Consider the following 13,151-nt stretch of genomic DNA (forward strand, 5'->3'; position numbering starts at 1 on the left):
TGTGTTTTTTTAACCTTAAACCGCATAAACACATTGCATTACACCAAATACACAACATAATGTTCTTTTTAGCAACATCATATGACCCCTTTAAATGCCCAACTTTACAGCAGAAAAAAATATGTTTACAGCCTGGTACAAAAAGTGGTTTTGGTCTATATAGCTAATTTTGCCTTTCATGACAGCTGTGAGGGGGGTGAATTTTTTTTACATCTCATCCATTTAAATTATATTAGGTTCTGCATAATTAAGGGCGTGGCCACTTGAGTGACAGGTGGATTGCCGCTGCTGTCTGTTAGCCGTCACGTCACCTCAGCTAATTCCAGACGCTCAACTGAGCATCTCTGCCATGTTTGTCCTTTTTTCTGGATTATTTAATTCAGTTATTAAATAATATGGCTTGCTGTGCAGTTAATTGTACAGACTGTCCAAGAAGTCTGGGCTCCATTTTTTCCGGTGAGTGAAATTCAAATTTAATTTAATTTATTAATTTATTTAAAATATTTAAAATCATTTGTTTCGAACCATTGATTCGGATCGCGTCTCAAAACGCCAAAGTCACATGATTACAGTAATCGATGCTTTACTCACAACTCGTGAAACGTCTCGAAATGTTAGTGGTTCGCCGGTAGGAGGCGATGTTCTCCGTGACCCCGTGTCTGTGGTTTCTACCTGATCACGGATCAGTTTAATACATTTGTAGACATTTTAATGACACATTTGTCTAAAAATAGTCAAATTTGCAGTTAAGTCTCTTATTGGCCTGTGGCTTGCTGTGCAGTTAATTGTACAGACTGTCCAAGAAGTCTGGGCTCCATTTTTTCCGGTGAGTGAAATTCAAATTTAATTTAATTTATTAATTTATTTAAAATATTTAAAATCATTTGTTTCAAACCATTGATTCGGATCGCGTCTCAAAACGCCAGTCACATGATTACAGTAATCGATGCTTTACTCACAACTCGTGAAACGTCTCGAAATGTTAGTGGTTCGCCGGTAGGAGGCGATGTTCTCCGTGATCCCGTGTCTGTGGTTTCTACCTGATCACGGATCAGTTTAATACATTTGTAGACATTTTAATGACACATTTGTCTAAAAATAGTCAAATTTGCAGTTAAGTCTCTTATTGGCCTGATTAACCAAGCTCTCCATAAAATAAACAAAATTAGCCCTACAATTTAATGAAATAATATATATTATACAGACACTTCACACGTGAACCTTTTAGGGTGAATGTGATTTCAGCAAGTACAACATGTTCCTGGATCAACGTCCTTGTTGAACATTTTAATCAACCAATCAGAATTGAGGGATACGTTTTTAAGAAATGCCAGTTTTAGGTTTACAATCAGGGTTAGATGCTTCTACACCCTTGTTATTCACCTATCATTTCCCTCTGATTTTAGGATTAAATAATGGTTAGGGTTAGGTTTAGGGGTAGGGATTGGGTTAGGTCTATATTTTTGGACAGTAATGCTGATCCAGGAACATGTCTTACTTGACAAAATCACAGCGACCTGATTTTAGATGATTTGTTTGCATTTAATAGATTACACTTTCAGTAAAACATGTGCAATTGGTTTGTAATAGGTGTTTTTAAGCATGTTTTAATCCTATCATGGTTAATACGCAGAAAGCAAATTCTCCTGTTCATTTGCCTTTCAGTGTACGTTTATTGTAACAATAACAGATTTGTTTTGTTTCATTTTTGGAATATACAAACACAGATATCTCATATAATCATAAACATCTCTGACTGCGCTCAATTGAAGAGTTTGTAGTATGTACTACTTGAAGAGGAAAGCTAAGTGTACATTTTCTGTCACAGCGTTTAGTGCATTAAAGGAAAACTTTTATTTGTGTAATTTTCTCATCTTTTCTTGGAAGTTAAAAGCCCTGCACATATTAATTGTTGTTATCGTGTTGTCCATTCTCTGCTCTCACGCGCTGATGTATCCCTAACAATCCAGGTCAGAGCTGAAGAAGTGTGTTTCAGCCTGAAGAGAATGAAGAGAATCAAGAATCTGTGTCTCTGTGTGACTCTGAGATTGGTCTGATTATCTGTGCTTCGGATGCCATTAGTGTGCTGAGGGAAGAAGAGGGTTAATTATGCATTAGGTGGGAAAGACAGTGATGTTTTTCTAATGGTGTGTGAGTCACGTAGGCTGATATTAAACATGTTTGCTACAGCTACTGTAATGTAATGTAACTTTTTTACAGTTCAAATCCACGGACACTAGATCTTATTCAGGATTCCAGAAGTTTTAAGAACTGAATATCCTGAAGCCATGAATTTGCATGAGTTTTCCAGTTGTTTACTGGAAAAGGATAATTTTTTATTTTTTTTATTACTCGCCTAAATATTTTAGAGCTTGGCTTAACTGGAAAAATTTGTATTTATTATGAAAATGCCCATGCATTTTTAAGATTTTATTAATATAGAGGGTGAAATAAAATAAGTAGTATCTTGATTTTAAATTGTTTTAGCTTATTTCACTTCATTCAAATTATTTTACATCATGTAAATTCATTTACATTGCAAATATAAACACATACAGGTTTGGAATGACATAAATATGACATTTGTATTTGAACTTTTGCTCTAAGACTCCCTCCCTCTGTATATGTCTTCGGCAGGAGTCTGATGTGGCCACTAGAGGGATGCAAAGAAATAAGCGTGTCTCTTTTTCTCCATTATTGTTTTAGATTCTGGCTGCAGGGTGATTCCTGTCCTGAATCATGACTGGAAACCAACAGCAGTTTTCGGCTGACATTGATAACAACTTGGTACATCTGACACTGGATTAAGAGCAGCGCTGTAACTAGCTTGCTTTATCTTTTATTTTTCCTGTATATGACTGGTGTTTCAGTGGATTCAGGATTCAGTAGGAGGCTCTTTCCTGAAAGTGAAGTAAGCAACCCATTAGTAGCTGCTGCTGTGTGAAATAACACAATTACACAGACAGGGCTGAAACTGCATTCTGCTACTGACAGCGTGATTTTACATCTAATATGTTCATATATAAGGGTGAATATTGCAACGTTTGCAAATGATTGATAAATGTGTAGCATTTCATAGTGAAGAAATTAAATTAACTAAATGAGCATTAGTTTCGTTAAATTGAGACTAAGTAAACTTAAACTCAACCATGTTGCCTTTACTTTTAAAAACATTTCTTTTTTTTTACAGTCCATGGTAAAATTACATCATAAATGTATTCATTTTATTTATATGTTATTTATACATTTTATTAATATGTTTTTATAGACCACATTAATAAAACAATTATGAATCAGCTGGCTGTAATGATAGTAGTCTGATAATACTGTTGATTAATTCTGTAATATTATACTCAGCGTATTTCTTTTAGTTTATTGTGTAATATGTTTCTTCTTTACAGTATCATTTCATTCATTAATATGTGTCAGTTCTGTGCTTGGATCACCATTGCAAGTATCTGACGTAGTTAAATTAAGAATATTTCTTTAATATTTTTTTCTGACGGGTTGAGTGAGTTCCGCATGGTCAGTAGTATTTGCATGAGAACAGCTCTCTGAAAGCATGAGAATTTCCTTAGCATATAAAGCAGGTGAAAGTGAGAAGGATTTCTGCGCTCCAATCTCCAGGCTTTTAATCCAAATCCTCTGAAATTTCCCCCTGCGTCAGATCTCCATTATGTTACCGAATTCATCTCATCTTAATTAGGGTTTTAACAAGAGAATCGTATTCTGGAACGCATCCTCCGTCGCCATGACAACCTCTTATCAGCATGACTGTGATTGCCAGAGAAGGCTTGAGGACTCAGTAACTCGGGTAACAGTAACTTGAGGACTCGGGTCACCGCTCACAGACAGCCTGCATGTGCATTATGTTTATGATTATGGAACTATTTCAATGCTTGGCACGTTCAGTCTAACAGTCGGTGCTGATTAAATCAAGGCTGAAGCGTCTGTCATTGGGAAAGGCCTAGATGATTTTCCCTCATGCACAACATCATCCAGCCTTTGCATGTTTTGGATGAGGAGTGTGTTCAGCAGGCCACTGATCCAGGCTCAGAACTAGACCTGAATCCTCAAGTGTTCTGACAACTTTCATTCTGCTTTTTCATGTCTTTTCTGAATATGAGTGGTGTGCATTTTTATTATTCTATATGCTATATATACAGTAAAATATTCTTAGGAAATGGTGCAGTGTGTGTGTCCCTATAACTGAATGCTGATTTAGGCTCTTTAAGGGGATACTAAACATTTTTCTCCTGTCGTCGCTTGATAGATTTGACTCTGTTGTTGTTATTTTAGTTTCATTGAGATAGTATTGCAGTTTTCATTTATTTTAATTAATTTTTTTATTTTTATATTTTCCAATTACATTTAAATTTTTAGTAATTTTAATAGTTTTTTTGTAACTTTGTTGCTTTTTGTCAAGTTTTTTATTATTATTGTTAAACTAAATGCAAATGAGAGATGTGAATGAGATATATATATATTTTTTCAGTTAAAGTTTATTTTATTTCAAGCAAAGATTTATTATATATATATATATATATATATAGCAGTTAACCAAGTGGTTATCAGTCTTACTTTTCAGATTCAAATTAGATCAATCTACGTTTTTTATGTAACTGACTTAAAAAAAATTATGACCAGTCTTGCAGAAAATAATTAGGTGTCTAACTTTTAAATCTAAGCAGTTTATGCAACCGTCCACTGGTGCTATGCTTCAGAATTTTTTAAGTAAAAGATGAATATTATTTTTTTATCTCAATGTTCTACATCTGAATATTGAAAAATATATTTTTAGGATGGCATGTTAAGTAAAAAATACTTTTCTAAAATCTTTTCTAAAACAAGACTCTGCTTTCTGTTGCATTCAGTGGCACATTTAATACACAGAAAAAAAGAAGCGGTTTTCACTCAGAAACTGCTTGTAAATGTCACATAATTACAAAGAAACAACAAGTAACATTGAATAAATGGGAAAAACTGAAATAGTGTTTTCTTGTAAAATGTACTCCAATAATCGTTATTTTATTCACAACTTCAGAAAATAATTTTTTACAGTCCATGCGCTTGCAGTAGCCACTGCATAAGGTCCACAAGACAATAGGCTGTGTCCCATTTGTCGTTTCTGGTTTTGGCAGGGAGATTTCTGTACTGATGAGCGTCTCCTCCTGCTCAATCAAGACACGCATGGATGAACATCAGGTCACTTATCAGATGTGAGCCGCACAGATGGTCAGCGCAGTTTCACTGTAAGCCAGCAACCACACACACACTCACACTCACACACAATACACATTTGGTTACATACAGTATGTCTATAGAGATCAAGTCATTAAATTACAAATCTTGGCTTTTTTGAGCTACATTTAATGTATATAATATTTTTTTTCTCTGTAATCAGTGATATGTTCAGATGAATAAATCTTTGACAGACTTCAGAAATCATTCTAATATGCTGATTTGCTGCTCAAGAAACATTTCTGATTATTATAAATGTTGAAAACAGCTTATTATTTTTGTGGAAACTGTGATACATTTTATTTTTCAGGATTCACAGATGAACAGAAAGTTCAGAAGAACAGCATTTATTTGAAATAGAATCTTTTGTAACGCAAAAATTATATATTATAATTAATTAATTATAAATGTATTTACTGTCACTTTTGATCAATTTAATGTGTCCTTGATGAATAACCTGAGCCCGGACATGATGAAAGTGTTGTAATAATAATATTATATGCTTATGCCGTTTTTATCTTTGATATTATTATAGTATTATCCATTAAAGATTCTACTTTAAATTCTGACCTGGTTCTGTATCAGGATGGACAGAAAGCCTGGCAGGATCTCCAGCATGAAGACTGATGAGGTGGTTCCTCTTTGACCGCGATCACTTATTACACGGTGAGCACAATCATCTAATGGGATGTTAATGGCGTTACTGTATTAAAGGTGACACTGCCACTTCACTTCATGGGACTGGAAAGTGATTTATATCGAAGGACCCCCACCAATATACTGTACACTCGACAACATGTTCAGCACGACTCGCTGTGAAGCATTTCATGCATTATGAAATAGTTACCTATAAATAAAATACTTTCATAATGTGGTGTTTTGTTGTTTAAAATGAAGTACTGAATAATTTCCTGTTCCTCTTGACAACAAATACATTTTTAATGTGTTGCCTATATTAGAAGCTTTGAGACTTTGTCAGTGTAAAATGCCTGACTCAGTTGAATGATTCTAACTTTCTGCATGCTAGGATATAAAATTCCCATTGACAAGAAGGGGGCGTTACACTGGGAATGAAAGAAAATGATAGATCGCTTACAGTGGAAGCAGGGGAAATGCTTTTAAATTGAGATTTAGAGTCATCTCAAAATGCTTTTGCTTCAAAGTGTTTGCGTCAGCCACTCTGTGTGCGTATGGAAATAGGCCTCTCCATTCTGTACGACACGTCATATACCTAAGCTGTCAGATTTATACAGAAATGATTGCTGGATCCTAGTGGAGCTGTTGTGTGAGCCACTAAAACAGCCAGCTAGATTTGGGAGTCTGAAGTCCTGCATCTCTAGCGATGAACTCTGATCAGGTGTTACATGCAGATCTGAGCTCTTCATTTCACTGCTGCTGAATATTATTGCTTAGGGATTTTACTTATTCTCAGTAACACTCGTGGAAAAAAAGAAAGTTAATACCATAATACAAAAAGTATTATGGTATTCAGTTTTTTTTATTTTATTTAATTTTATTTTAGTGTAGTTTTCCATTAATACATGGAATAATTAAATCCCCTAGCCTAGTTGTTCCTGACTATTTTATTTTATATTTTATTTTATTTTGTTTTTTTATTTTATTTTATTTTATTTTATTTTATTTTATTTTATTTTATTTTATTTTATTTTATTTTATTTTATTTTATTTTATTTTATTTTATTTTATTTTATTTTATTTTATTTTATTTTATTTTATTTTATTTTATTTACAGACAGCAAGTACACATGATCTGTGAACATACTGCCAGTGAAAAGTTTTTTTTTTCTTTATTACATTTTTCATAATTTTTTAAAAAATTATATAAAAAATTATATATTTCTATAAAGTCATAAAAACTATTAAAAACGCAAATGTAAGAATGGGGGTATTGTAGTGACAAGGAACTGAACATTGTAATATTGATATACAAGTGTAATTTACATACAAAACTATCACAATTTGTTTTCTTAAACTTTATCTAAATGATTGAAATTGATGTATATTGAAAAACTAACAATGAGTTTTTTTTATTATACTTTCATTACTGAAGGAGTCATTCAGTTTATGAATGTATTAGAGTTTCTTTCAATATGCTGAATACCTTCCACATGTTGGAGATAAATCAGGAGCCACAGGTTGTTGGACAGGCTGTTTCTTTCCCTGTGGAGGCAGATTGGAAATAGATTTCTGTTTCCACTAATGGCTTTTTAGTTGTAACTTGCGGCAACAGTGCGCTGCGTCAGCTTCTCTGCATGCTGTCGCAATATTCCGAATCCCTGAGGAGCCTGAGTCAGCACACTACGGGAATGCATTCTAGAATGTCCCCCACATTCCCTTATGACAACAGATGCATGTGTGCAATTATATTGGCAGGCCATTAGAAGACTATATGTTGCTTCGTTTGTTTAGTGCCCTACTGCACATAGATGAATATTATTAGATATTTCATTAAAGAATGATACTAGATCATGTGAATGGTATTAGTACTGTAGGTTCATTGTATTATATGTGCTTGTAAACACATAAATTATGCCGTCATACAAAGTTATTATCATTTATTATCATAAAGCAGCAGTAATGATGTTGTCCTGGCCATTATCTGTATTCCCAGACCTCTCTATTGTCCTGTAATGTGTTTCCTCTTATAAGGGATGCCCTGGTCAATAACCAGTCTGTTAATGGACTGAACCATGTTCAAACATTCATGGAAAAATTGGACTTCATTAGATTGGGCTTCTTTTATTGATGATTTTACCCCATTATACATCTGTGCTTCTGTGCTAATTTCATTCAAATGAGATTACATGTATTTTCTGCAAATTTAGAGAATGCCAGTTCTGTTTTTGTAAGCATATGGCATCAATTTCATGATGCACTGGATCCGACTGTATTACAATGAAGGGATGCAGAAATATCCATTCCACTTCAGAACAGAATATTTACATTTAGCCACAGTAGAGCAACAGCTAATTTACATAAGTTAATAACATTACTAATACAGCAAACATAAATATGTTTGTCTTTACAACCATTGAAGTTGTGGCTGTACTGTTACCAGAGTGTGATTCCTTTTGAGAATTCCAGTGAATATGTCTAGAAGAAGAGGGGGCCCAGCACCGAACCCTGTGGTACCCCCATGGCTATTTAAATGAAATAGATACAAGTCCCCTCCCCCGAAGGATCTACCTGTGATGTAGGACTCAAACCTTGTGATGCCCAGTGTGGAGAGGTTTAAGAGGAGGATCTAGGGGTTAACTATGTGGAAGGATGCAGATTGATCTAGCAAAAATCAGGCTGATCCTTTTGTAGAAACACTCTTGACAATTTGCTGGGCTGGAAACCTGACTGATTGATGTTTTGCTGGTTGATCTGTGAGACAAATACAAAGTTCTGGCTGCAATTAACTCACACAAGTGTTGACACTATGAATGAGAGGAGAGGCATTGATCTGTAATTTCTTATGAATATATGGTTTAGCGTAGGTTACTTTTGAAAGTGCCAGCGATGGAGTGGTGGGTTGATGATGTGTGTAAGGGCAGGTAGCAGTCTAGAAGAAATGGCTTGAAAGGAATAGGGTCAAGGGGGCAGATTATAGCATGGCTGGAGAGGAGATGTTTAGAGACCTCATCCTCTGTGAGTGAAACTTTCATGTGGGTGGTCGGTGTTCGTTAGACTGTGATGCTGAGAATTCACTGTTTATGAATGTTGTTTGTGAAAAAGTGTCAAAGTCATTAGCTGTCATAAAGAGGGTGGAGGAGGACAGAGGTGAAAGTCTTCTGAAATACTGTTGCTCTTGTGATAACTGATGCTTTTGCAGTGGGGAAACTGGCAGAAAAATACAGAGCATTGATACCTGCTCAGGATAGCACAGGAGCTTTTAACAAGCAGCAACTTGTTTGTTTGGTTTGGTGTCGGGGGTTAGAGGGTGACCTGAATGAGAGGACAGATGTTGTCTAGACAGTATGTTAAAGTGGAGCATAGTGCCTGTAGCATTACTTATATCAGGAAAGGAGAAGTAAGAGAGGGAAGAGTGACTGAGAAATAGTGCTGTATCTGCTGATTTGATGTTTAAGAAAATGTCAAGCCTTGGTTTATCTTTTAGTAATGTCATTTTGTGACATTTTGCATTTTTACTTTAATACTCTATATCATCAGCTTGGCTCCAGGTTCCCATCTCAACTTAAGCTGGTAGCTATGTGAAGGCCTCGTTCAAAGGTTAAATGTTCGCATTTCTTGCATTGGCAGTATGAAGGAACTCTGTGCTCTGACTGCAGATAAGGTTTTAGCAAACCAGCTGGACAGATGAAGGAATACAGTAATACAGAATACAGTAAGGAATGCTGCCTACAGTACCAATGAAACTATAGACTCCTCATTTTTGTGTTTATTTTAATTTTTTGGTTCAATTTTGACAGGAAATTATGGGCAGATAAACACCACAAACTGTCGTCACTGATAGCCTCATGGGCAGCGCGTCGACATGTAGCGCCATTGCGCTTCGGGTGTCCCGTGTTCGAGTCCTGGCTCGCGGACCTTTCCCCATCCCATCCCCCCCTCGCTTCCTGTCTCACTATCCTGTCGACCTATACTGTCCTATCAAAATAAAATAAAAATGTAGAGTCAGATCTTACAAAAAAGGACAGCTGTCTTTTTAACCGAATCGCGTAGAGTAAATGTTTTAGCGCTGTATCGCAATCACAATGCGGGAGCGGTTTTCTGTTGCTATGGTTACCGACTCTCGTTAGCGTTTACTGGTAAGTGAAAATAAGCGTTCTAACTAACTCCTAATATTATTTTTGTATGATTACTGAAACATATCCTTTATATGTCTAGTTCTGCTGATTTTGTGGTAAAAGCCGTGGAACAGATTTATTAAGCATGCTAATACCCAGATAGCACAGGTACGTCTGTTAAAGATCGCTTCATCTGGAAAGCATCTGCTGTGTACAAACATCTGATAGACATCTTTAAGATGTCAGTTTTACATGCATCTTGCGGCAGGACGCGTTGCAGGCGCCATACCACACAGAGATGCAGCTACTCAGAATGCTCTCGATGGTGCCTCTGTAGAAGGTGCACATGATGGGGACCGGGGCTCTGGCTCTTCTCAGTTTGAAAACTTGAAAGCTCAATATATCAGAATCATATACAGGACGATGACTGCTGTGCCATGGCTCTAAGGTTCGGCCAAAATTCCGTACCAGTGTTGTTATCATTAACTAAAACTTTTAAAGAGCACCGATTATGCTTTTCTTTTTTATTTTACCTTTCCTTTAGTGTGTGATATAGCTGTTTGTGCATGCAAACGATCTGTAAAGTGACAATGCACAAAGTCCAAAGCAATGGGAGTTAATCTGTCCAACAAAAAACACTTTCCTGAAACCCCCCATTTGTAGTCATGCCATTATTTCTGTGACTTACCTACATCACCATGTTACATTTTTGTGTCAAACAACATCAAACAACAGTTGGGTAAGTGATTTCGCTATGTCAAGATGCTGTTTTTTAGAAGGCAAAAAAAAACTGAATGGTCTTCCAATAGCCACATCATAATTATAATACTGCTGAAACTCACTTACAATAAAAGGTTTACATTTCCAACACACTCTAAGCTGTTGACCAATCAAAACAGACTGGATCAATTGACCAGTCAGAGCAGACTAGGCATTTCTGAAAGGCGGGGCTTTAAAGAGACTTTAATAGATAAGAGAATAAGAGATTTAAAGAGAGTTTCAGGTCCCAGTCCCATTGACTCCTCATTACACAGGAGAGTGAAATGAGGTAAAGTTAAAGGGAAAATAAAGTTTTTTCAACTTTAAATTACGGAAATGTATTCTAGCAGTCCCCAAAAATAAAATTATGAACTGGGCATAAAATGGGCATGATATGTGCACTTTAAAAATTGTTTTTGTTAACAGACAAAAAATATATAAATTATAAATACTGAAAAACTGTAATTGAATTAAGTTCAAGTTGGAGTACTAAAATGACTAAAACTGAAATAAAATTAGCTACATAGAAATATTAAAAAACAAAAGCAGATAACAAAATGACTAAAACTAATATCAAAATGAAAAATAAATATATACAAAAATAAAACCTAATTCAGTGTCGTTTTAAGCCCTTATTACTTTTTTTTAATTATTATTCTGCAGAACACTAAAGAAAGATGATGATTGTTTTTTAAGAATGTCTCAACTGTTTGCTTCCATACAATGAAAGTCCATGCACTATAATAAAAAAAAAAATCTGTGAAATTTACGCAAAAAAAAAAAGTGTGGTTGCCAGAACTTCACTGTAAAACATACAGTTGCAATTAAATGAAATCTCCCATTAGATTTATCACAGTCTTTCACTGTATATGGTAAAGGAACTTATTGTTAACCAATTGACCAAATAACAATGTTTTTATTGATAAAATTACAATAATTTTTTACAGTATGAGGTCCAAAACAATATTGGACGTGGGTCCCTTTTGGCTGAAATCTGGGAAGCAGAACTGTCCCTTTAAGTTGGGAATGCCTCATTTATCTCCACTGCTAGTTCCATTTCTATGATCAGTGCTGGGTTGCCAGTTTTTTCTTGTCTGTCAGGATTTGTAAATCCCGCAGGCTGTTAGCTGTGTCCTGTCGTGCTGTGTTGTTCTCGTGCTGCTGTGATTATTGCCTCCGTCCCGCTGTCTCCAGCTGCTAGAGTTTCCTAATGTCAAGCACCTCTGTTTTTGGCAATCCTACTGCGTGATTGTGAAGAGTTTGTGAGAAATATCCTTACAGCTTGATGTGGCTGCTGAATATTTAATAATAAAACTATATCACATGAGCAAAAATGCTGTTGTAATGAATATTCAGAATATTTTGTATGTGAGTCAGTGTTTTCTTCTATAAATGTCTCCATACAGGCATTTTTGAAAATGCATTAATATAAATAATGCTGAATTAATATTACACACAAATAAAGCTACTGTAATAACATTTATGAAGATTTTTACAACATTTATTAACATTTCAGGGCGCTCACTTCTCACATATTTTGAAAGACAGCATTGCAAGAAGCCATCCATCATATTACATCATCCCTTGTTCAGCGAACCAAAGCAGGGAAAGTGCAATTGAGTTTCATGGACAGACGATGACAGACAGTGAGGACATTCAGCTTGAGTCACGGCCCGCAGAACTAATTGGATTCCCCCAGTTTCTCTTCACAAACTCATGGCAACATAACAAGACAGTCTAGGTGGACTTCAATTCATCATCTCAACTCATTAGAGCCTTAGTCATTAGTGAGGCTACCCAATTAAGTGAAAGAACAACACCCTGAAACAAACACTAGCTCTCTCTCTCTCTCTCTCTGTCCTCTTCTTTGTTTTTATAAAAACTGCTGCCATGGCAACGGACATTGGTAAATGCACAGGGGAGGACAAATAAACCTCAGACAGATGCTGATTCTGTGTCATTTCATTAAAGATCACCATCACACTTGAAGCAGATAATAGCATGAATACTGGTAAAGGGTTCAATTATTCCTTGAAATTTAACTAAAGTTGCAAAAGTAACTTTAAGACTGGGTGCAGAAGATAACATGTAAAGATAAATTGTATTGTGTATCGTGTGTGTGAAGATAAATGTTAAGTAAGACCTGTTAAATGCATACAAGATTAAATATATTTCAAGAAGGTACAGAGAACAGAACATTAAAAAAAGTGGATTGATGTTTCACAAAAATAAAGGGAAAAAAATAAATGTAATAATCAATAGCAAACAGGAAAATAACAATACTGTAAGAAAAAAAATCTGTAGAAAACAAATAGGGTGCTGTTAATTTCTACAGGACATTATCCAACAGTTTGACAATGCATGTTTCATAACCATGGTTTTTACCCTGGCTACCCC

At 35.4% G+C, this 13,151-nt stretch overlaps 1 long non-coding RNA gene across 1 annotated transcript; it reads left to right on the forward strand.

Annotated features, from left to right (window-relative positions):
• Positions 1-4,487: 4,487 nt before the first annotated feature.
• On the forward strand, positions 4,488-9,806 carry LOC107728739 (uncharacterized). The gene is made up of 3 exons (XR_001638505.1): positions 4,488-4,500; positions 9,302-9,306; positions 9,692-9,806. It is a non-coding gene; the product is annotated as an uncharacterized LOC107728739 (long non-coding RNA).
• The last annotated feature ends 3,345 nt before the right edge of the window (positions 9,807-13,151 follow it).

Source organism: Sinocyclocheilus rhinocerous, unplaced genomic scaffold, assembly GCF_001515625.1.
Source record: "Sinocyclocheilus rhinocerous isolate Xijiao unplaced genomic scaffold, SAMN03320098_v1.1 scaffold2773, whole genome shotgun sequence".
Lineage (NCBI taxonomy): Eukaryota > Metazoa > Chordata > Actinopteri > Cypriniformes > Cyprinidae > Sinocyclocheilus > Sinocyclocheilus rhinocerous.